This window comes from Nicotiana tabacum, chromosome 15 (genome assembly GCF_000715075.1).
Source record: "Nicotiana tabacum cultivar K326 chromosome 15, ASM71507v2, whole genome shotgun sequence".
Lineage (NCBI taxonomy): Eukaryota > Viridiplantae > Streptophyta > Magnoliopsida > Solanales > Solanaceae > Nicotiana > Nicotiana tabacum.
This window is the reverse complement of record NC_134094.1, coordinates 127351016-127374782: the sequence shown is the minus strand read 5'-3', so window position 1 is coordinate 127374782 and position 23767 is coordinate 127351016. Positions and strand designations below refer to the sequence as shown.

At 38.8% G+C, this 23767-nt stretch overlaps 2 pseudogenes; one reads left to right on the top strand and one right to left on the bottom strand.

Annotated features, from left to right (window-relative positions):
• Positions 1 to 3175: 3175 nt before the first annotated feature.
• On the top strand, positions 3176 to 4912 carry LOC107784762 (epi-neemfruitin B synthase L1AT-like; annotated as a pseudogene).
• A 484-nt stretch (positions 4913 to 5396) lies between these two features.
• On the bottom strand, positions 5397 to 11892 carry LOC107784759 (acetyl-CoA-benzylalcohol acetyltransferase-like; annotated as a pseudogene).
• Positions 11893 to 23767: the final 11875 nt, after the last annotated feature.

The following is a 23767-nucleotide window of genomic DNA, read 5'->3' as shown; positions in this document are numbered from 1 at the left end:
ATTCAAACTACGGTCCATACTTAGAACTTAAACTTCTAATTTAGGGACTATGTGTTCTATTTCACTCCGAAACCAAAAATAAATCCTCCCGGCAAGTCATATAATCATAAAATGACCTAGAGGGAGCAATAATTAGGGGTTCAGGGCTAATTCTCTCAAAACGACCGATCGGGTCGTTACAATGGCCAATATTAGAAGTTAGAGAAACTCTACAAGGGAGGTGGTAAAACAAATAATATTTGTATGTCTGATACTATCCATGAAGTCTAAAGATATCAGATCTACAAGTACTTTTAGGGATACCTTTAAATAAAGGATTATAAATCCTTTGAATATACATAATAAGATACGATGCAGAAGCAAAAGAAAAAGGTAGATAACCCAAAGCAATTATTTTTGCTAACTCCTCACGATACTTTATTTTATCATATTTCATAAGTCCTCCAGTAATATATATAAATTTTGCATCTAACTCTATCACTATTCTTTATTTCCTCAAAATATTTTCAAACTTTACTTCTCCTTCTCCGATTACTAGTCGGGGCCACAGGTGGTCTACTACTAGTGCCACGACCACCACTCCAACACTATTAGGTATAAGTGGTGTCTCATCTTCAATTTCTAATTCATTATCTTCTATACTGAAATTTTTCTGTAATTGTTCATAATCTATATTATTATCTGGTAATGTTTAGAAACATGTGTAAAGTCATTTAAATTACTACTAGAAGTTGAAGTAGTACATCTTTTTCTATTTCCTCAATTACCCTTATTATCAACCTTATTACAAAACTTTTTTTGCAGCATTAAACATATTGTGAAAATATAACTACTAATAAAAATTAAATATGCAAATAAAATATTAAATAAGAGAAAGAGTTGGAACGAGTGCACAGAATTTCGCAATAAATTGAACACTTAATAATTTTTGACGTCTTAAAATTGAATTTCGCAACTCCGATGTTACCACGAAGAAACGTCAATTGTTCAAAGTTCAAACTTCAAATAATACCATAAATAAAATTCCAAAAATAATGAGAGCCAAATAGTTGATTGCAATTTAGGTGAAGAATGAGAGAATGACAATTGAGAATTTGGGTTTGAGAATTGAGAGATGAGTGAAGAAATAATGAAGAGCGGAGGGTCTATTAGGGTATACTTATAGTTTTTTAAAGGGCTAAATTAGTAAATACTAAAAGTATTATTTTTAAAAATAAATGCCCAAAAGGGGCTATTCTTGCAAAATAGTTGTTGGGCAATGGTCAAAATGGCAGCTGACCCTTGCCAGCGCTCAACTATACCCTAAAAAGAAATTGTTGAACCGGTCCGGGCCGTTCTGGTTCAGTTAACCGGTTCGAACTTGACTTGACAGTACCGGTTCTGACCGGTTCGGTTAACCGGTACTTCTATCCTACCCGACACAATCTGTTCCCCGTCCCAACCCAGCCCTGCCCAGCCCCCTACCTACCGGTTCGGTCTGGTCCGGTCTAGAACCGATCTGGGCCTGTCCTGACGTGTGTCAACCTAGCCCGTTTGACACCTTTAGTTTCTAGGCAATTGTATGTAATTAGCGATGCAGATTCTCAAAATTACTTAATTAACCCTGGACTATATTTAAAACCCTCTTTCTTGACCACAAATAAGAATTTGAGAACCTTGCAACTCAAAATTGGAGTCCTGATATTAACCTTGCAATGTTCATAGTTATGTTAGAGTTTATACAATTTATTTTAATATTTAAACATTTTATTTTACTTTTAAAGTTTATGATTTTAACGTATTTTTCATAAGTTTTCTTTTTATACTATATTTGCAAATTTATACGTTTGTAATTAAAGATTCACAGTAGTACTTAAGCCTCCTTATTCTAGGTAAACATTTCAACTCGTGTGCGTGGTAAATCTAGGATTCAAGTGCCTTTTAAAACATTGGTTGATATCAATGAGTTCTGAAACCGTTATTTATGGCAATACTACATATGTCTTTTAATTTGTAAGGACAATAATTGAGTTGAACAACTGCACACCTCTACTCCTATACATCATTGTTACTACCTTTGGTTCAATTATTTTAGCATATTTTGATTCAGCATTAAAAAAGAAATAAAGATTTTTAAATTCTATGGTCTTAAACAATCATAGTAATTTGTGGCTATAAGATATCCGAAATTTGTGAATTTATACATAAAAATTTCTCATTAACGAAATCTAAAAATTTATCATTCTTTTTAACCTAACTAATAAAAAAATAGTGCCAAATAAAATGAGCATATAATATGATTTAATTTGCCAGTAGGATAATTGGTGGTGCACAACTCGAGTCTTTTTCTTTCTACATTAGTACTAAACTAGATCACATGAGTTTTGCGACAGGCTAACAGCTAACATGTGGTCATTAATATTGTGATGTCGTTTTTTCATATCGAATAGAATTAACTTGAATTCGGATTTTCGTATATTCACGTGTTATTTCTTGTACATTTACAAAAATACAACCAAGTTAAAAGACAAAATCTCACTAAAAACCAAGTCTTGCTGTTACGTTGATAGGTTTTGTGTGGTTATAGTTGCATGATAGCCTAAAGTCGACACGTTATTGAAATGACCTTAATAATGCAAGTCCAACAATACAACTCAACAGATACTACCAACTACAATTGTGGTGGAGTGATAAATACTCGTTCATCTTTAACCAAAGGTCTCGGGTTCGAATCCCTGGATATGGAGTCGCTTTTATTAGGGAGCGCTTTACCTCCCAATGTGGGACTTTCCGGCGCGAATCCGAATTTAATCGGGCTCCAATATGGGTACGGACACCAAATGGAAAAAAAAAAAACTCAAAAGACACTTCATTTAAAGAACATTGAAAACGTTTCTGCAATCCAACCTCAGTGGTGTTTATATCTTTCCAACACATTGATTTTTAACTAAACAATAGCAAAATAGTATGATTAGGAGTAATCACTAAATACTGGTGACTTTTTAACCGGGCGACACAAGCCGGTAAAAAGCGTACATATGTTACTTTTAATTAATGGCGTACCTATGTTACTTTTTCAAGTAAGATTGTTCACATGCATATTAATTATTTTTTGAAATCCCTTTCCGTAAATTCGTGGCTCTGCTAGGGTTGGTAGAACCATAACTTTCCCTATATAAAGGGGAAGGCACGAGATGCTGATGACATATTATCCAAGTACCTCTAACTTCTTCGGTTCTTTAATTTGTTTTCCCTTTTTCCATTATCACCACATTTATATACTATGATTTTCCAAAAGGAAACCATGGAAGTTGAAATCTTGTCAACAAAGTTGATAAAACCAACTTCACCAACTCCAAATCACTTTCAAAATTTCAAACTATCTTTCTTTGATCAAATAGCCGATGAGCCACATTTACCTCTTGTTCTTTTCTATCCTCCTAGCAACAATACCACCAACAATAATAGTACAACTGAAGATCAGCTCGAGCAATCTTTATCTAGAATTTTAACTCATATTTACCCAGTTGTTGATAGATTTACTGAGGATAACTCCTTGATTTACTGGGTCGATCAAGGGTAAATTTGTTAAATCCAAGGTAAATTGTAAGCTCAATGACTTTCTTGAGAAAGCACACAAAGATGTCAATCTTGCCTTATCTTGTTGGCCTCAAGATACTTGGGATGTTGATGAAACTAATTTGTTCATTACACCAATTAGCATTGTGCAAGTCACAAAATTCAATTGCGGTGGCATGGCTCTATCTATTAGCCATGCACATACCGCGATGGATGGTTTCACAACTTTCACTTTCGTTCACGAGTGGTCAAAAGTGTACAAATTGGGGATTCCTTCGGAGAAAATCAACTTTTTGAGCTTTAATTTGGCTAAGATTTTCCCACCAAGAGATGTATCGAAAGTTCTCTTGCCTCGTGTCCCCCAGGAAAATCGTATAGACTCAAAACTAGTTGCCAAGAAGTTATACATCAACCAAGATTCTATTTCAAGGCTCAGAGAAGAATTAACAAAATCAACGGATTCTGGAGCTTTATGCTTTAAGCCCTCAAAAGTTGAAATGATCATAGCTCTCTTATGGAGAGCTTTAATCCGCGCTTCAGAGAAACAACACGGGCATTTGAGACGTTCTATAATGGGCATTCCAATAAACTTACGTACTAAGCTGATCTCTTTACCCCAAATAGCAAAATCTTTTGGAAATCTTGTAATTGATGCTCCGGTAAAATTTGTACCTGAGGAGATCACCAACATGGAGTTGCACAACTTTGTAAGATTGATAAGGGATACTGTGATGAAAACAATTACTGCTTGTGACAAAAACTCACCAGACGATGTAGTTTCTGCACTGGCAAAAATATATAATGAGAGTTTCGTAGCGCAAGAATGGGGAGGAAATAATGAAGTTGACATGTTCACAAGTTCAAGTTTGTGTAGGTTTCCTATACAAGAAGCTGATTTTGGTTGGGGAAAACCATGTTTAATGCATTTTGGATCAAGACATAATCAGTATTGTTGGTTGTATGATGCAGAATGTGGCAATGGGATTTGTGTGCAGGTGGATTTGAAGGAAAATAACATGCACTTATTTGAATGTGACAATGATATCAAGTCTTTCTTTAAGTTTTGGGTTCTTATAAGAGTTCGGGGCATTGAATTTCGAATATCAATTCCTAAAAACAAAAATAAAAAATAAAATTGGGGTTTTATTGATTGAAACCTTTTGTACTATCTATTTATTTTGTGTGCAAACGACAAAGTACAATAGCTTGTTCTTAGTAGACTAAGGGGTTTTAGGTCCAAAGTTATATACTACTGCTATGGTGTCTTTGTAAGCTGGTCAGGAGATCTTAATCTTTGTACGTGATATAGGATTTGATTTTTGGAATAAGAACTGGAATACTCGTAACCTCCTAACAACTTATTTTAATTTTATACACTTCTTTTTTCATCTCAATACCTCTTTGGCCGAACAATATTAAAAAGATTTCATAAGATAATTGTTTTCAACAGACCCTCCCTCAAGAAAAGCGTTTTCAAAAATGGTTTAAAAAAAAGAAGAAAAAAAATACGAGTAAAAAGTTGTGGTGAAAATACTGTAGAAAGAAAAGAAAAAGTAGAAAAAGTAGTAAAGATACCCAAATAAAAGAAACAACAATAATAAATTTGAAGAATAAGACAGTAATAGGGTAATAATAATGATACTCACAAGCACAAGGTTGAGCAAATAAGGTGCTCTAAACTATAACCAAGTTCTCCCACGGAAAGATAAATCGCTCCACTGCCTACTAACCCTCAACCGTAACCCACAAAATAATTGACGAAAATAAACTTTTTTATTAAGAACCAAATTCACGTCCTCTTGGATCAACAAATCACTCATAGAAGCTCTAACAAAAGCCTAAATCTTGATAAAAGCAAGGAAATCTTGGTCATGTTCAATGAAGTCCATGTAATTTTCCTTTAGATCCATTTGCACAGCAAGACTAGTGCCACATTGTGTAGAATACAACCAAAGCACTTGATTATGTCTTGATCCAAAATGCATTAAACTTGGATTCCCCCATCCAAAATCTGCTTCTTGCATATGAAATCTGCACAAACTCGAGCACGTAAATTCATCGTTAGCTCCCCATTCTCGACCTCCATAACTTTTGTTATATAAATTAGCCATCATTTCAACAACATCGTTAGCTGAAGCTACGTCACAATAATTAATAATTTTCTGCACCGTCTCTCTAATCAATATTATGAAGTCTTGTAACTCCATATTGCTCACTTTTGGTTCAAATGTTATTGGAATTTCAATTATGAAATTCCCCAAAGGGTTATTTACTTCAGGATATTTAAGCTTACAGCGTAAATTCAATGGAAATGACATTAATGACGGCTTCCATTTCCCTGATATTGCCTGTGAAGCGCGAAGCAAAGCCCTCCATAAAATTGCTGTGATCATCTCAACTCATGAAGGTTTAAAACTTAAAACACCTGAATTGTTACAATTTGTTAATTTGTCTCTGAGTTTTAATAAAGAGACTTCATCTATAACAAACCTTTTGGCCACCAATTTAGTGTCTAGGAAAATAGCAGAAGGCTTAAACATCTTGGATATATCTCTTGGTCCAAAAATGTTAACCAAATTAAAGCTCATGAAATTAATATTTTCAGCTGGAATTCCTAATTTACACACTTTTGACCACTCGTAAATGAACGTAAAACTTATCCATCCATCGATAGCAGGGTGAGCAGTGTTGAGAGATACCAATGTACACAATGAAGAGGAGCAGTATATTTTACATGTGATGCACGTGGTAGTTAGTGGTTAATAGTTAGGCAATTAAAGGTTGACAGTTGTATTTAATTGTTAGTAGTTAGTTGTAGATTAGTGTGAGTTAGTAGTTGTATAAATACATTGGAAAATTAATGGAACAGTAGACGGTTTCATTTCATATACTGCATTCACTTCACTTCTTCCACAGAAGCTCCTAAGGAGCTCCAATGATTGATTTCCGTCTCAGCTCCTATGGATTTTAGCATGATATCAGAGCAACCGATTCTGGTATTTTACCTATTTTCCAAGCTAATTACCCAAGGTACTCTGTAAATCTCAATGTCTTCGAGCTTGTTTCCTGCTATGGCGGCAGAAAAACTCACATACATGCATCCTCTGTTCATGAACTCGAATGACACTCCTGGTTCAGTGCTTGTACCTATCAAGCTCACCGGATTGGAAAATTATGGTTTGTGGAGTAGATCGATGAGACTTGCTCTCCAAGCTAAGAGGAAGCTAGGGTTCGTTCTAGGTACCTATAAGAAGGAATTGTTTGATGATGAGTTGCACGAGCAGTGGGAAATATGCAATGCAACAGTCCTTCCATGGATCATCAACACAGTTTCTGAAGATCTACTCAGCGGAATCGTGTATGCCTCAGATTCCTACATCGTGTGGAAGGACCTCAATGAGCAATTTCACAAGGTCAATCGCATGAGAATTTTTTAAGTACACCATCAAATATCCAATCACTCACAAGGTACGAACTTTGTTTCAGTATATTTTACCAAATTGAAGGACCTCTGGGCTAAATATGATATCATGTACCTTCTCTTGGTTGTGACTGTGCAAAATCTAAGGAATCAGTCGACACTTTCACCAGCAGAGGTTATTACAGTTTCTAAGTGGATTAAATGACTTGTATGACCAAGCTAGGAGACAGATTCTGTTGAAATCAACCTGTCCTACAATTAACCAAGCCTATGCTATGATAATTGAAGATGAGAGTCAACACTTAGTTGGTCTAAATGCAGTCACTGCAAACACAGATCTTTTAGCTATGCATTTGACTCGTTGACAGTCTTATAAAGGTAAGAGACCTTTTTTGTAGTGTGAGTACTGCAATATGAAAGGCCATAACAAGGAAAATATTTATAAATTGGTTGGGTACCCTCCTGATTTTAAGTCTAAGAGGAATTTAAAGTCTAGTTTTGGAGGACCTGGAAGACAAATTAACCATGGTGGACAGACTGGATATGGTAAACAACCCTTCAATGCTATCAACAATGTGACTGAAAATGTTGACATGCAACCATCACAGATGCATTATAGAAACTCAGGACCAACTGAAGTCAAGGCTTAGTATTTTACTGAAGAACAATATAAATAGATCCTGAATTTGCTAAGCAAGGATGTTGGAAAAGAGCAAGGCAATGAGGAAAACCACATCAATGTAGCAGGTAATGCAATTTGTATGATGTCTAAGGTATCAAGTGATGATGAATGGATAGTTGATTCTAGAGCTACTCATCATGTGGCTTCTAAGAAAAGTCTGATAAATAGTGATCATAGTCAACAAATATCTGGTAATGGTAAAGTACATTTACCCACAGGAGTTAGGGCAGATATCACTCATACTGGCTGTGCATCCTTGTTTGGCAACACAACTGTGAACAATGTGTTCGTTATCCCTGATTGCAAGTTTAACTTGCTATCAGTATCATCAATTGTTTCCCTGGCTTCTGTGTCTTTCAGAAGCTTTGGAATGGCAGGGTGAAGGGGATTGGTAGGCAAATAGGAGATTTTTATATATACAAAGATGCAGACATTGGTAAGCAGGGCACACAACATCCAATAACAGCAACAGTTCATAAAAAAGACAATAGCTTATGGCATGACAGGCTTGGCCATCCATCTGCACCAGTGATGAAGACTATGAAGTTGTTACATGATCATGTAAATAATTCACAATTGAATTAGTGCATGATTTGCCCTTTGGCAAAGCAAGCTAGATTGATGTTTTCCAGTAGTGATTCTAGTTGATGCACCATTTTATATTGTACATATGGATCTTTGGGTCCCCTATAAAAACTGCTACTTTTGACAACAAACATTATTTTTTGACTATTGTGGATGATCACAGTAGGTATACATGGATCTATTTGTTGCAACTTAAGTCCGAAGCTATTGTGGCCATTAAGTCTTTCTTGTCCATGGTACAAACACAGTTTGGTGTCATGGTTAAGGTTCTTAGGACAGACAATGGCACTGAGTTTTTTAACTTACAATGCAACACTTTACTTCAGGATTTAGGCATACTTCATCAAAGTAGTTGTGTTCACACACCCCAACAGAATGGGGTGGTTGAAAGAAAATATAGGCACATCTTGAATATAGCTAGGGCACTCAGATTTTAATCCAAAGTGCCTATCAGATATTGGGGCATGTGTATCAGGACTTCAGTTTACCTTATGAACATGCTTCATTATGTTGTAATTGGCAATAAAAGTCCTTATGAGTTATTGTTCAAAAGGCAGGCTACACTACATCACTTAAGGGTGTTTGGATGTCTGTGTTTTGAAACTACAGTTCCTAAAGGAGACAAGTTTGCAGAAAGAGCAAAGCCAACTGCTCTTATGGGATACTCAGAGTTGCAGAAAGGCTATATCCCCCTGGATCTCAAAACAAACCAGTTGTTTGTCAGCAGAGATGTCACTTTCAGAGAAGATGAATTTCTTTTTGCCATTGCATACTCAAAGAAACAGTCTACATCCAAAATTACCAACCTAGACCAATCCTCACTTCTTGACCAACCTCATGATTTATCACAAATCCTACCAGATACCACCCATAACACACGACCAAACTCACTACAAAATCCTACCACACCAAACTCCCCACATGTATCTCATGACATACCACACCATTCACTAGCCACCTCCAACATCAATGATACTTCATCCCCTTCCACTGCCCTTGATTCTTATTCATTTGACCTGGAATTAACTCCTTCCCTTGCTCTGGAGCATGAAGGGGGAGATGACTTCAATGAGGCATCAACATCTTTGGATGCTTGTCATATTCCATCAGATGGAGTTCATGCTCTAGTCACCAGGAAGTCTTCAAGAGATTCCAAGCAGCCTGTTTGGATGAAGGATTACATAACCACCAAACAAAGCACCAGTAAACATCCCATCTCCAATAACCTATCCTATGATAACATTAAGCTAACATATCAAGCCTATCTTGCAAAATTCTCTGCATTAGTAGAGCCTAAGTACTACAGAGATGCTGCAAAAGATACTAAGTGGATAGAGGCAATGAAGCAGGAGATCAAAGCAGTGGAAGAGAATGGCCCATGGGAAGTGGTGGACCTTCCAAAAGGAAATGCAATAGGCTCAAAATAGTGTACAAAATCAAATACTAAGCCAATGGAGAGGTTGAGAGGTTCAAGTCCAGACTTATAGCAAATGGCTACAGTCAAAAGGAAGGCCTTGATTATCATGATACTTTATCACCTGTTGTTAAAATGGTGATAGTAAGGTCAGTCACAGCACTTGCAGTTTCTAAAGGCTGGACTTTATGGCAAATGGATGTGTACAATGCCTTCTTACAAGGAGATTTATGTGAGGAAGTTTATATGGATATGCCTGAGGGATTCAGAAGACAGGGTGAGTCAAGGGTGTGCAGGTTGCACAAGTCCTTATATGGACTAAAGCAAGCATCTAGGCAGTGGAACATAAAGTTGACAGATGTATTGGTGGATGCAGGATTTGTCCAAAGCAGCCATGACTATTCATTGTTCACACTAAACAAGTCTGATGACATAGTGATTATTTTAGTGTATGTTGTGTTTGACTCAAAAGATATTAAAACCTTTTTGAACAAATCATTCAAAGATGAAGCAGAAATTCAAAATGCAAGATCTTGGTGAATTGAAGTACTTTCTTGGCATAGAAGTGCTAAGGTCAAGCTCATGATTCTCAACCAAAGGAAGTATGTGCTGGAGTTGATCTCTGATATGGGACTATCTGCAGCAAGACCAGCCAAGACACCTTTAGAGTCCAATTTGAAGCTAACGACTGTAGAGTATGATAAAATGACAGGAATCACAGGAGATACAACCTTACAGGACACCAGTTCATACCAAAGATTGATAAGGAGGCTGATGTATGTAACTGTCACAAGGCCTGACATCAACTATGCAGTTCAGACCTTGAGTCAGTTTATGCAAATGCCCAAGAAGTCCCACTGGGATGCTGCAACAAGGCTAGTAAGGTACTTGAAGAGTTCACCAGGACAAGGTATTTGGTTGAGGGCATGAATCACACAAGAGTTGACATGTTGGTGTGATTCTGATTGGGAAGCATGTCCAAATATAAGAAGATCAGTGACATGATACATAGTCAAGTTTGGAGAATCCTTGATCTCATGGAAATCAAAGAAACAACAAACAGTCTCTACAAGTTCAGCTGAGGCAGAGTATAGAAGCATGGCTTCAGCTGTGGCAGAATTAACTTTGTTGCATGGACTGTTTAAGGAGCTGGGAGTTAGCATATATAGTCTAATGACTGTGTTTAGTGATAATAAGGCTGCTATGCAGATTGCAGCTAACCCCAACTTCCACGAGAGAACGAAACATATAGAGATAGACTGTCACTTCATTAGAGACAAAATCAAGGCAGGGGTAGTGAGGACTTCGTAAGTACATACTACAGAACAACTTGCAGATCTTCTGACCAAGGGCTTAGGCCAAGTTCAGCATGTTCATTTACTTAGCAAGCTGGGGGTTCATAATGTCCTACACCCTCCAGCTTGAGGGGGAGTGTTGAGAGATAACAATGTATATAGTGAAGAGGATCAGTATATTTTGCATGTGATGCACGTGGTAGTTAGTGGTTAGTAGTTAGGCAGTTAAAGGTTGACAACTGTATTTAATTATTAGTAGTTAGTTGTAGATTAGTGTGAGTTAGTAGTTATATAAATACATTGGAAAATTAATGGAATAGTAGACGGTTTCATTTCATATACTGCATTCACTTCTCTTCTTCCACAGAAGCTCCTAAGGAGCTCCAATGGCTGATTTCCGTCTCAGCTCCCATGGATTTTGGCATGCAGTACTCATAGATAACACGAATCCACCACATTGAAAAATTGTAATTTGCACAACCATAAGTGGTATGGTGAACAAATTAGTCGCGTCAACATCCTTAATTCCTTGTGGCCAAAAATGCAATGGAAGGTCGAAATTAGTACGTGTTTGTTGGAGAAAATCATCCATTTGACAACTGACGTTGGCTTTTATGAATGTTATACCTTGATCTTGACAATTGATTGAACGTTTACTTTCAGAAAATCTACCAGCAACTGGATAAATGTGAGTCAAAATCCTAGAAAGTGATTCTTCACGTTGTTGTACCATATGATTAAGGGGGTAGGAAGAATTTATTGGGTTATGTGGATAAGAAAGAACAAGAGGCATATGTGTTTTCTCAGCTATTTGGTCAAAGAAAGGTAACTTAAAATTTTGAAGGTGATTAGGAGTTGGAGAGGATGGTTTTATAAGCTTCTTGGAAATGATTTCAACTTGAATTTGGTCACTCAAATTAACACAAAGGCTACCCATTTTTGATGTGGTAAAAATATTATGGAATTAAGAAAAAGAGAGAGAACTGTAGAAAGTTGAAGACAATTTTTATATATCTGGGTCAGAAGCTACGTCCTATTTATATTCGGAAAATTCTGAAAAGTCTTCAAAAAATGGGAAATTTTCATAACATTACCAAACATGGAACTGCTAATGCACTATTGCAGAAGTTTATTTATATCATTTGCAATTTTTCCTTAGTTAAAAGGCTTATTTTGGACTACTTTCAAATTCAGATCTAAGTTTTTAGCTGCAAATGTTAAAAACTGCTTATCATAGTATAATAATTAAAATTTATGCATGTATGTCTGTATAATGTGAAATCCAAAATTTGTAACATAATTTTGTCAAGAATCAAGATATTAATTCTTATTCTCTTTTAGATCCCAAATTTTGAATATATCTTATACTGTTGTCTTTTTCCTCGATAAGTATTTTCACAGAAAAGTTAAAACGTGAGTAATGTATTTGAAATTTAAAACATGAATATCTCTTATATTATTCTCCTTTACTTTACTAAGCAATTTTCATAGCAAATTTTAAATGTGAATTATATGTTTAGATTCTAAAACTTGAATATCGCTTATATTTTCGTTTTTTTCTTTTGGTAAGTAGTGTTTACATTGAATTTAAGACGTGAATACTATATAGATCCGAAACGTTGAACATCTCTTATGTGTTTCCTTTTTTCGTGGTAAGTAATTTTCATACCGTACTTAAAAGTTAAAACGTGACTAGTATAATTTGATTTCTATTTACCCGAAAAATTGGATAAAGTTAAATTTGTGTATGGTTCTAAGGATATGTGATATAATTTGATACAAATCGTATAGAGAAATAGAAATACATGTATTCTTCACTATGAGAATGAGAATAATGAGAAGAAGAACGAATAAGATAAAGAAAAATAAACACAAGAGGATATCTTTCAATATGAGAAGAAAATATTTTGTTACAATGTGTGAACCTCTCTTGTGTTTACAATGATTTCTCCCTTTATAGTAGAGGGATATTACTTTTATAATAAAAAAATATATAGTGGAGAACCCATGATTAATTGTCTCTTCCTCGATTCCTGCCAAGATTCTCTCCCCTAGTGCGGTTGCAACGGCTCCTGTCTACGAGCTCGATACTGGCTCGAGCTCGGTATTGGGTCGAGCCCTCGACCTTGAGTTCCAGTTCGACATTCAGGGTGAGTGCCAATCGTTATGTGCATCTCCGACAACCTTCTCGTTCCCTTGCGGTTCGATTCCTCGATCGGTCTTGGAGCTCGAGGCTTATTTGTACTATTTTCAGAACTCGTCTCGAGCTCTCACTTTGATCGCTTACCATTTGAACTCGATCAAACGTACGGAGGCCAAAATCTATTTCGACCGTATACAGATAGTCCCCTCGTTTCTCAGAAAGAATGTGGTGAGAAGCGATATGATTTTCGACGGCTCGATCGGATTATAAGCTGACGTTTTCACTGGGCTCGATCGTGACGTATATGATAGCTATCCCGTCGATTTAGTTTTTCAAGGTATTTAATGCACGTCAGACGATGGTCGGCTACCGCTGATACTGAACGCCACGGTATAAACCTATAAATAACCCTTCCATTTATCATTTACCACTTTTACATCTTCAATCTCCCAAATTTTGTTACTCTTTCTGCCTCTATTTCGCCGCTTGTAGAGCCATCTTCGTCAGTGTTTGGCACCATCAACCTTTCATCTTCCTTTGCTTTTCTTTCTCTTAGATCAATGGTAAAAACTTCAAAAACCATACCTCAGAAGGAGAAAGCTTCCTCTTCATGGCCGTCCGGCAATAAGGCTCAGGTGGAGCCGCCTCCCCATGAGTATGTTCCTAGCCCGTGTACTTTGAAGATTGATTTTAAGTTTGAAAATCCTTCATCGGTTCCGGGTCGATGTGAGCATGTGTCGATGTACATGTGCTCGATAACAGAGGGCCATCTCGAGGCTGTGAGGAAAGACTGCAACTGGGGTCCCGAGGTTGTGTTGCAAATTCCCTCTCCCGAAGAGAGCGTCATCACTCATGTGGAGGGGTTTTTAAGTGTTTATACTTACCCCTTCACGTTGGATCCCGTCGACCCAGTGATCATTGATTTTTGCAAAAGATATCAGGTCACCCTCGGTCAAATTCATCCTTCTCTATGGCGTATAGTAACCTTACTTCGCTTCTTGTCCAACAAGGCCGGGGGGGCTGGATTTCACCCTAAATCACCTCATACGATTGTATCGGCCTCAAATCTTTCGAGAACTAATCAGGCTTCATCGTCGAGCATCGAAAGATTTAATGTCGAGCATTGACGAAGACAAGGATCGGGGTTCGATAGGCCGTTATATTCGGGTGAGGACCCATGACCTCATTCCGGAAGAGAAGATGTCGTTCCCCGAGGAATGGAATTTAGACTGTAAGTGGTTTTCATAAGGCGTTGTTTTTCGTATATTTCTCTGATTCTATCTGATATCTTTCTCCGATATACAGCTGCCCCTTGGATACCACAAGCGGTACCCGACCTCGAGGATTGGGTTCGGAAGCTAGCCTCGACTTCCTCAAGCGCGTTCGGCAAAAGGTAGATGGGAGGCCACGAATCACGGTAAAGGTCACTTCTCATGTTCTTCGAAATATTTTTTATGCTCCATTCGTTACCGATTTTCTTTCATGCAGGTGTAACCAAAGATGACGTTTTGAGGCCTTCGAGTGGTGAGGAAGGAACCAAGTCCCCGGTCCCGGAACCGGGGAAAGATAAGAAGCAAAAAGTTATCTCTCGGTCAGAGGACCCCAAGCCCAAAACTCGAAGTGTGAGGAGGAAAGCAATTGCTCTTTCGACGGACTCGGCCCAACGACTGAGAGAAGAAGAAGAAGATGATGATGCTTCGGCTTTGGTGGTCCGATCTGCGAAAGCTATCGAGGTCACCAGACCTTCTGAGCCGATGACGGCTATACCGGTCGGGGTCGGTTCCGATACCCCAAGACTCGATCAGAGCATCCCGAGCGATTCGCTTGGGACTATGATAGTGGGTCATTTGCCTTCTCTTCCGACTTTTTTTGAGGAGGCATTAAAGGAAGCTCGAGAATTGAAGACTCCCGATATGGGCGGAGGCTCCAGTGTCGGGGACCCTTTTCAAGATTGCTTTATTGGAGTCGATGATGCCTCCGATATTAGTGATGCTTCTCTTCTCCTAGAAGAGGCCCAACGTTTCATTTCTCGGGTAATGATTTTACTATTCTTGGTTTCTTCATTCTTTTCTAAACTTGACTTGTGTTTTTTCCCTACTGTGCAGGCCATTAGTAGGTTTCGAGTCGACCTCATCCAGTATGAGGTCGAGCTTCAGAAGATCTCGGGGGAGAGAGATGCTCTGTGGCTTCTTTGCAGCCAAAAGGACGAGGTTATAAAGGACCTCCAAGCAGATTTGGCTAAGGCTCGTGAAGAAGAGGCCAAACTAGATAAGCAGGTGAGCCTCGTTCTGTTAGAGTATGGGTTTGATCCAACTGTGGAAGCTAACCCTTCGTTATCTCAGCTGCAGCAAAAGGTTGAAAAGATCGGGTTGCTTCGGGAAGAAGTCGATCAAATCAAGGCCGAATGTGATTGGTGGAAGGAGACTATCAACTGCCTGGCTGCAGAAAAAGAAACCATCTTGGCCAAATTATTATCGGCCGATGTCCAGCTTTGAAGCGTCAAGCAAAAAGGTTCAGCTCAGGCCAAGAGGATCGAGGAATTTGAAACAAGCTTTGCTAAGGCCAAGGCAGAGGTTGAGTCGTCGAAAGTCATGAAGGACAAGTCCATTGACGTGTATCAGGAAGATGCTGAGGCTACTCAAATGGAGGCAAGAGAGGCAGCGGATACTGTCAATACTCGAGCACATTGGGTTGCTGAACTTGCTAAGTGTCGGTCTCAGAGGGAGACCCTCGAGGAGATACACGCTCGAGGTTTCGACTTTGCCGAAGGGATAAAAAGGGCTAAAGAACTCGAAGCTGATGTTGAAGCCTTGGCTTCTGATGGCGATGATGATGATGATGATGATGATGATGATGATGATGGTAGCAAGAGCGGGTCCAAAGATGGGTGGAGCCCGGTGGAGAAGAGACCGCTCTCGATGATAACCCAGAATCTTAGCCCTTAGCTTCTTCTATGTTGCATTTATTTATGTAAACCATCTTTTTATATCTATACAAATATCTTTTTCTTTTACTGACTTGCTTTGTGAAGATTTCATTCATGCCATGCGGATGTTTTTATGAGGATTTAGGTGATTTCATCGAATTCGGCCTTCATAGCCTTTATGGCCGAGTGAGTGTTTGCTCGAGCTCGAAATAAGATAGCCCTTAGGCTTTGATAATTGAGTGAGTGATTGTTTCGAACTCGAACTCAAAATATATTAGCCCATAGACTTTTATGATCGAGTAAATGATTGTTCGAAATCGAAGTAAGATAGCCCTTAGGCTTTAATAATTGAGTGAGTGATTCGAACTTGAAGTAATGTAGCCTGTAGGCGTAATGGTCGAGTGAGTGCTTACTCGAACTCGAAATAAAAGTAGCCCGTAGGCTTAGTAGTCGAGTGAATGATTCGAACTCGAAGTAATGTATCCCGTAGGTGTAATGGTCGAGTGAGTGCTTGCTCGAACTCGAAATAAAAGTAGCCCGTAGGCTTAGTAGTCGCGTAAATGATTCGAAATCGAAGTAACGTAGCCCGTAGGCATAATGGTCTAGTGAGCGCTTGCTCGAACTCGAAATAAAAGTAGCCTGTAGGCTTAGTAGTCGAGTGAATGATTCGAACTCGATGTAATGTAGCCCGTAGGCGTAATGGTCGAGTGAGTGCTTACTCGAACTCAAAATAAAAGTAGCGCATAGGCTTAGTAGTCGAGTGAATGATTCGAACTCAAAGTAATGTAGCCCGTAGGTGTAATGGTCGAGTGAGTGCTTGCTCAAACTCGAAATAAAAGTAGCATGTAGGCTTAGTAGTCGAGTGAATGATTCGAACTCGAAGTAATGTAGCCCGTAGGTGTAATGGTCGAGTGAGTGCTTGCTCGAACTCGAAATAAAAGTAGCCCGTCGACTTAGTAGTCGAGTGAATGATTCGAACTCGAAGTAACGTAGCCCATAGGCGTAATGGTCGAGTGAGTGCTTGCTCGAACTCGAAATAAAAGTAGCACGTAGGCTTAGTAGTTGAGTGAATGATTCGAACTATAAGTAATGTAGCCCGTAGGCGTAATGGTTGAGTGAGTGCATACTCGAACTCGAAATAAAAGTAGCCCGTAGGCTTAGTGATTGAGTGAGTGCTTGCTCGAACTCGATCTTGTTTGCATAATGAATGTTGGATATAAGATATAGGTAAAGAAGGGAGATCTATTTGCAATTCATTATAGATGCGTTCATGTTTTGCTTCAGGGCTCGGGCCAACTACATGAGCATTGTTCGTTTTGACCATTTGGCTCTTACAACGTTTCCTGTCGAGACACTGTTTGTCATGAAATAACGAAGTAACTTTCTTTGCGCCGAACTTGATAATCGCCACATATACGTTCCATGATAGAGCCCCCCGAGTATTCGAGGTTGATTGTAAAGAGGCCCCGGATACTCAGCAGTAGTATCATTTTAGGCGTTACACATTCCAATTGCTTGGTAGTTGATTGCCATTTTATCAGACTGGGCTTGGGGGATTTCCGCTATATGGCCGATATCAATCTCTGGTTGACTTTTGCTTGGTAGTTCTTTTATACCTAAAAATCAACTGGTCATCTTCGACTCTTATTTTGGATTGATATCAATTGTGCACATCGGTCCAAGTAATAACTGGGTATTCGATCAGATTATGCTTCAGTCGCCGCGAAGCCATCGAGCTTCGCTCGTTCAGACCTTGAGTGAAAGCTGGAACAACCCAATCATCTGTGACTGGTGGCAGATCCATTCGTTCTATTTGAAAACAAGATACGAACTCCCTTAGCATCTCGTTATCCTTTTGTGTTACTTTGAACAGGTCTGACTTTCTGGTCTCGGCCTTTATTGCTCTGGCATGTGCTTTTACGAAACAATCTGCAAGCATAGCAAAAGAATCAATAGAGTTAGATGGTAAATTATGATACCATACCATTGCCCCATTTGACAGGGTTTCACCGATGTTTTTAATAATACGGATTCGATCTCATCATCTTCCAAATCATTGCCCTTGATGGCACACTTGTAAGAAGTGATATGCTCGTTGGGGTCGGTCGTTCCGTTATATTTGGAAATTTTGGGCATACGAAATTTCTTGGGGATTGGTTTTTGGTCCGCGCTCGAGGGAAAAGGTTCATGCACGAATTTTTTGGAATCCAACCCTTTTATCGTTGGTAGAGCTCTCGGGATCTGATCGACCCTAGAGTTATATGTTTCTACTTTTTTATCGTTGGCTTCGACTAGCTTTGCGAGTTCCTCGAGAAATTTAGCAATTTCGGGAGTAGTCCCCGATTCTTGCTCATTTGACTTCACTATGGCTGGCTCCATTCTGTGGGTGATTTCTCGAAGTAGATTGGGCTCCAGCCTGCTTTGTACCTTAGTTTGTCTCTACAACTGAGCTATTTCTATTTGCTGGGCTTGTAACATCTCGAAGATCATTCATAAGCTGACTCCGATCTCCTCCAAGTTATGGGTGTCTCGATCTACGGATCGAGTACCACCATGGATGCTATTCTCGGGTTCAGCATGTAGGTTCGCCTCAATGGCTACATGCGAACTGATATCTATTGGCACTCCGATTCGAGCTCCAATGACGTTTACAAGTAGTCTTTCAGTATTGGGTGTCAAGTTGTTGTTTTCACTTTGAAGGCCGGCTCCGTTGTCGATTGGTGAAGCCATTTGATTGGTGGTTAGTCGTAGCTAATCCGTAATTCAAGATATTTTCGGAAACAAGCGCAAAACACAATGGCGTGTTTTTTCAGATTCGTATCAAATAACCACTGTTATCCTTAGCCCCACGGTGGGCGCCAAACTATTTACCCGAAAAATTGGATAGAGTTAAATTTGTGTATGGTTCTAAGGATATGTGATATAATTTGATACAAATCTTATAGAGAAATAGAAATACATATATTATTGACTATGAGAATGAGAATAGTGAGAAGAAGAATGAATAAGATAAAAGGAAATAAACACAAGAGGATATCTTTCAATATGAGAAGAAAATATTTTGTTACAATGTGTGAACCTCTCTTGTGCTTACAATGTTTCCTCCCTTTATAGTAGAGGGATCTTACTTTATTTATAATAAAAATATATAGTGGAGAACCCATAATGAATTGTCTCTTCCTCGATTCCTGCCAAGATTCTCTCCCCTAGTGCGGTTGCAACGGCTCCTATCTGCGAGCTCGATACTGGCTCGAGCTCTGTATTGGGTCGAGCCCTCAGCCTTGAGTTCGAGTTCGACATTCGGGGTGAGTGCCAATCGGTCTGTGCATTTCCGGCAACCTTCTCGTTGCCTTGTGGTTCGATTCCTCGATCGGTCTTGGAGCTCGAGGCTTGTTTGTGCTATCCTCGGAAATCGTCTCGAGCTCTCACTTCGATCGCTTACCATTTGAACTTGATCAAACATACGGAGGTCGAAATCTATTTCGACCGTATACAATTTCGAAATTTGAATACTTTTTAATATAATTCTAACAGTCAACTTAAATTGTAATTAAATTTCAAAACATGAATATCTCTTATATTATTCTCCTTCTCCGTGGTAAGCAATTTTCATAGTCAATTTAAAATGTGAATTATATATTTAGATCCTTATATTTTCTCTTTGTCTTTTAGTAAGTAGTATTTAGGCAAAATAGCCTCGGAGCCACTTAAACTTATACCGAATTTTCATCCCGGTAAATAAATTTATATATTTCCCATTTGAATACTCCAACTTATAAATTTATGAACTAATAGACCCCTTTGACCATGTACATGTGGCGATCACAATGATGGCGTGGCCAAAATGAGTGTCAATCACACACATAAGGAGCAAATGATTGTAACAAAATAAACTAAAATAAGAAAAAGAAATAAAAAAGAACGACCAAAATTATTAAAAAGAAAGAAAACTCTCTCGGTTAATTACCTCTCTCTTCTTCCCCCTTATTTCTTCATGTCCCCTTCCCTACCCCCGCCTCCAACTCACACACCTCTTCTTCTTCTTCTTCTTCTTCTTCTTCTTCTTCTTCTTCTTCTTCTTCTTCTTCTTCTTCTTTTAATTTCTTATCTTCTTCGTTCAAGATTTCATGTTCATTTAATGATTATTGTATGAATTCAAGAATTAATATTGACAAGGAATATGAGAGAAATAATTATTATAACAATTAATTCGTATCTTAGAATAATTTATGATTTTTAAATAATTATGAAAATAATTAATTTGACAAAGTATAGGCACTCGTCACCTCGCATATATGTCATCCACAGAAATTTCACATAACATATAATTCAAGGGTTCTATTCCTCAAGTCAAGGTTAACCACGACACTTACCTCGCTTTGCAAACAAATTCAAGATTCCAATAAACCTTCGCCTCGCGAATTCATGTCTGAAATCCTCAAATCTAGTCATAAACAATTCAATATACTCAATACAAATCGTAGAAATTAATACCGTATGAAATTAAAAATTTTAGGATTAAAATCCAAAATTCATCGAAATAACAATTCACACCTCGATTCGGACTTATGAGTTTCAAACTTTTCAATTTACAAAACTCATTCCGAAACATATTAAATGAATCTGGAATGACTTCAAATTTGGCACACAAGTCATAAATGACATAACAGAGCTATTCAAATTTTCGGAGTCTCAATGTGAGTCCGATATTAATAAAGTCAACTCCGCGGTCAAACTTTGGAAACCTTAAGCCTTAAGATTTTTAGTTTCCGTCAAATGGCCATAACTTGAGCTAGGGACCTCCAAATAAAATTCCGGGCATACGCCCAAGTTGTAAATCACGACACGGACCTATTGAAAGTGTCAAAATATTAATCCGGGTCTATTTGCTAAAAATGTTGACCCAAGTCAACTTAATTGAGTTTTAAAGCTCTATTTCACATTTTAATCAATTTTTCATATAAAATCTTTCCGAAAAATTATACGGACTATGCATGCAAGTCGAGGAATAATGAATAGTTCTATTTGAGGTCTCAGAACACAGAAATAATTATTAAATTTAAAGATGACCTTTTAGATCATCACATTCTCCACCTCTAAAACAAATGTTCGTCCTCGAACGGAATTAGAAAAGTACCCGAGCTGGTGAAAAGGTATGGATATTTACTCCACATGTCCGACTCGGACTCCCAGGTAGCTGTCTCAATTGATTGACCTCTCCATTGCACGTGAACTGGAGGATAACTCTTAGACCTCAATTGTAGGACCTGCCGGGCTATAATAGCTACCGGCTCCTCTTCGTAAGTCAAATCTTTGTCCAGTTGGACTGAGCTAAAATCTAACATATGGGACGGATCTCCGTGATATTTTTGGAGCATAGACACATGGAATATCGGATGAACTGCTGATAATCTAGGTGGTAATGAAAGCCTGAAGGCTACTTCGCCCACCCTTTCAAGAATTTCGAAGGGTCCTATATACTTAGGGCTCAACTTGCCCTTCTTTCCGAACCTCATTACACCTTTCATAGGTGAAACCCGGAGCAATACTCTTTATCCAACCATGAATGCAATATCATGAACCTTACGGTTGGCATAACTCTTTTTCCTAGATTGAGCTATGCGAAGTCGATCCTGAATAATTTTGACCTTATCCAAGGCATCCTATACCAAATCGGTACCCAACAACCGAGCCTCTCCCGGTTCAAACCAGCCAACTGGCGAACGGCATCGCCTTCTGTATAATGCCTCATATGGAGCTATATGAATGCTCGACTGGTAGCTGTTATTATAGGCAAACTTCGCAAGTGGCAAGAACTGATCCCAAGAACCTCCAAAGTCTATAGCACAAGCGCGAAACATATCTTCCAATATCTGAATAGTGCGCTCGGAATGTCCGTCTGTAAATGGATGAAATGCTGTACTCAACTCAACCTGCATGCCTAAATCACACTGTACGGCCCTCTAGAAGTGTGACGTGAACTACGTACCTCAATCAAACATAATAGACATGGGCACACCGTGAAGGCGTACAATCTCACGAATGTAAATTTCAGCTAACCGCTCTGAAAAATAGGTAATTGCCACTAGAATGATATGTGCTGACTTGGTCAACCTATCCACAATGACCCAAACTGTGTCGAACTATCTCTGAGTCCGTGGAAGCGCAACAGCAAAATCCATAATGGTACGCTCCCACTTCCACTCAGGAATTTCTTACTTCTGAAGCAAACCACCAGGTCTCTGATGCTCGTACTTGACTTGCTGACAATTTAGATACCGAGCTATATGTGCAACTATATACTTCTTCATTCTCCTCCACCAATAATGTTGACGTAAATCTTGATACATTTTGGCGGCACCTGGATGAACAGAATACTTGGAACTGTGTGCCTCTTCAAGAATTAATTCACAAAGCCCATCTACATTAGGCACACAAATACGACCCTGCATTCACAGAACTCCACCTTCCCCCACAGCAACCTGCTTGGCATCACCATGTCGCATTGTGTCCTTAAGGACAAGCAAATGAGGATCATCATACTGTCACTTTCTGATACGCGCATATAAAGAAGACTGAGCGACTGTGCAAGCTAGAACCCGACTGGGTTCTGAAACATCTAACCTCACGAACTGATTAGCCAAGGTCTGGACATCTGCAGCTAACAGTCTCTCACCAACCGGAATATAAGCAAGGCTGCCCATACTCATAGCCTTTCTACTCAAAGCATCGGCCACCACATTTGCCTTTCCGGGGTGACACAAAATGGTGATATCATAGTCTTTCAATAGCTCCAACCATCTTCTCTGCCTCAAATTGAGATCTATTTTGTTTGAACAGATACTGAAGGCTACGATGATCAGTAAATACCTCACACGAGACACCGTAAAGGTAATGTCTCTAAATCTTCAGTGCATGAACAATGGCTGCCAATTCTAAGTCATGAACAAGATAATTCTTCTCGTGAACTTTTAACTGCCGTGACACATATGCTATCACCCTACCATCTTGCATCAATACTGCACCAAGCCCAATACGAGATGCATCACAATACACCGTATAAGATCCTGAACCTGTGGGTAATACCAACACCGGCGCCATAGTCAAAGCAGTCTTGAGCTTCTAAAACCTCAACTCACACTCGTCTGACCATCTGAATGGGGCACCCTTCTAGGTCAATTTGGTCAATGGAGATGCTATTGATGAAAAACCCTCCACAAACCGGAGATAATAACCTGCCAAACACAGGAAACTCTGGATCTCTGTAGCTGATGTAGGTCTAGGCCAATTCTGTACTGCCTCAATCTTCTTAGGATCCACTTTTATGCCTTTAGTAGATACTACATGCCCCAAAAGGGAAACTGAGCCTAACCAAAATTCACATATAACTGATTATTCTTCAAAGTCTGAAGCACAATCCGAAGATGCTGCTCGTGCTCCTCTCGAGTGCTGGAGTAAATCAAGATATCATCAATGAACATAACCACAAAAGAATCTAAATTTGGTTTGAATACCCGATTCATCAAACCCATAAATGCGGCTGGGGCATTTGTCAGCCCAAATGACATCGCTAGGAATTCATAATGCCTATACCGAGTCCGAAAAGCTATCTTAGGGACATCAGATGCCCTAATCTTCAACTGATGGTAACCAGACCTCAAATTGTTCTTTTAATTCCTTCAACTTCGGCGGGGCCATACGGTATGAGGGAATAGAAATGGGCTGGGTGTCCGGAGCCAAATC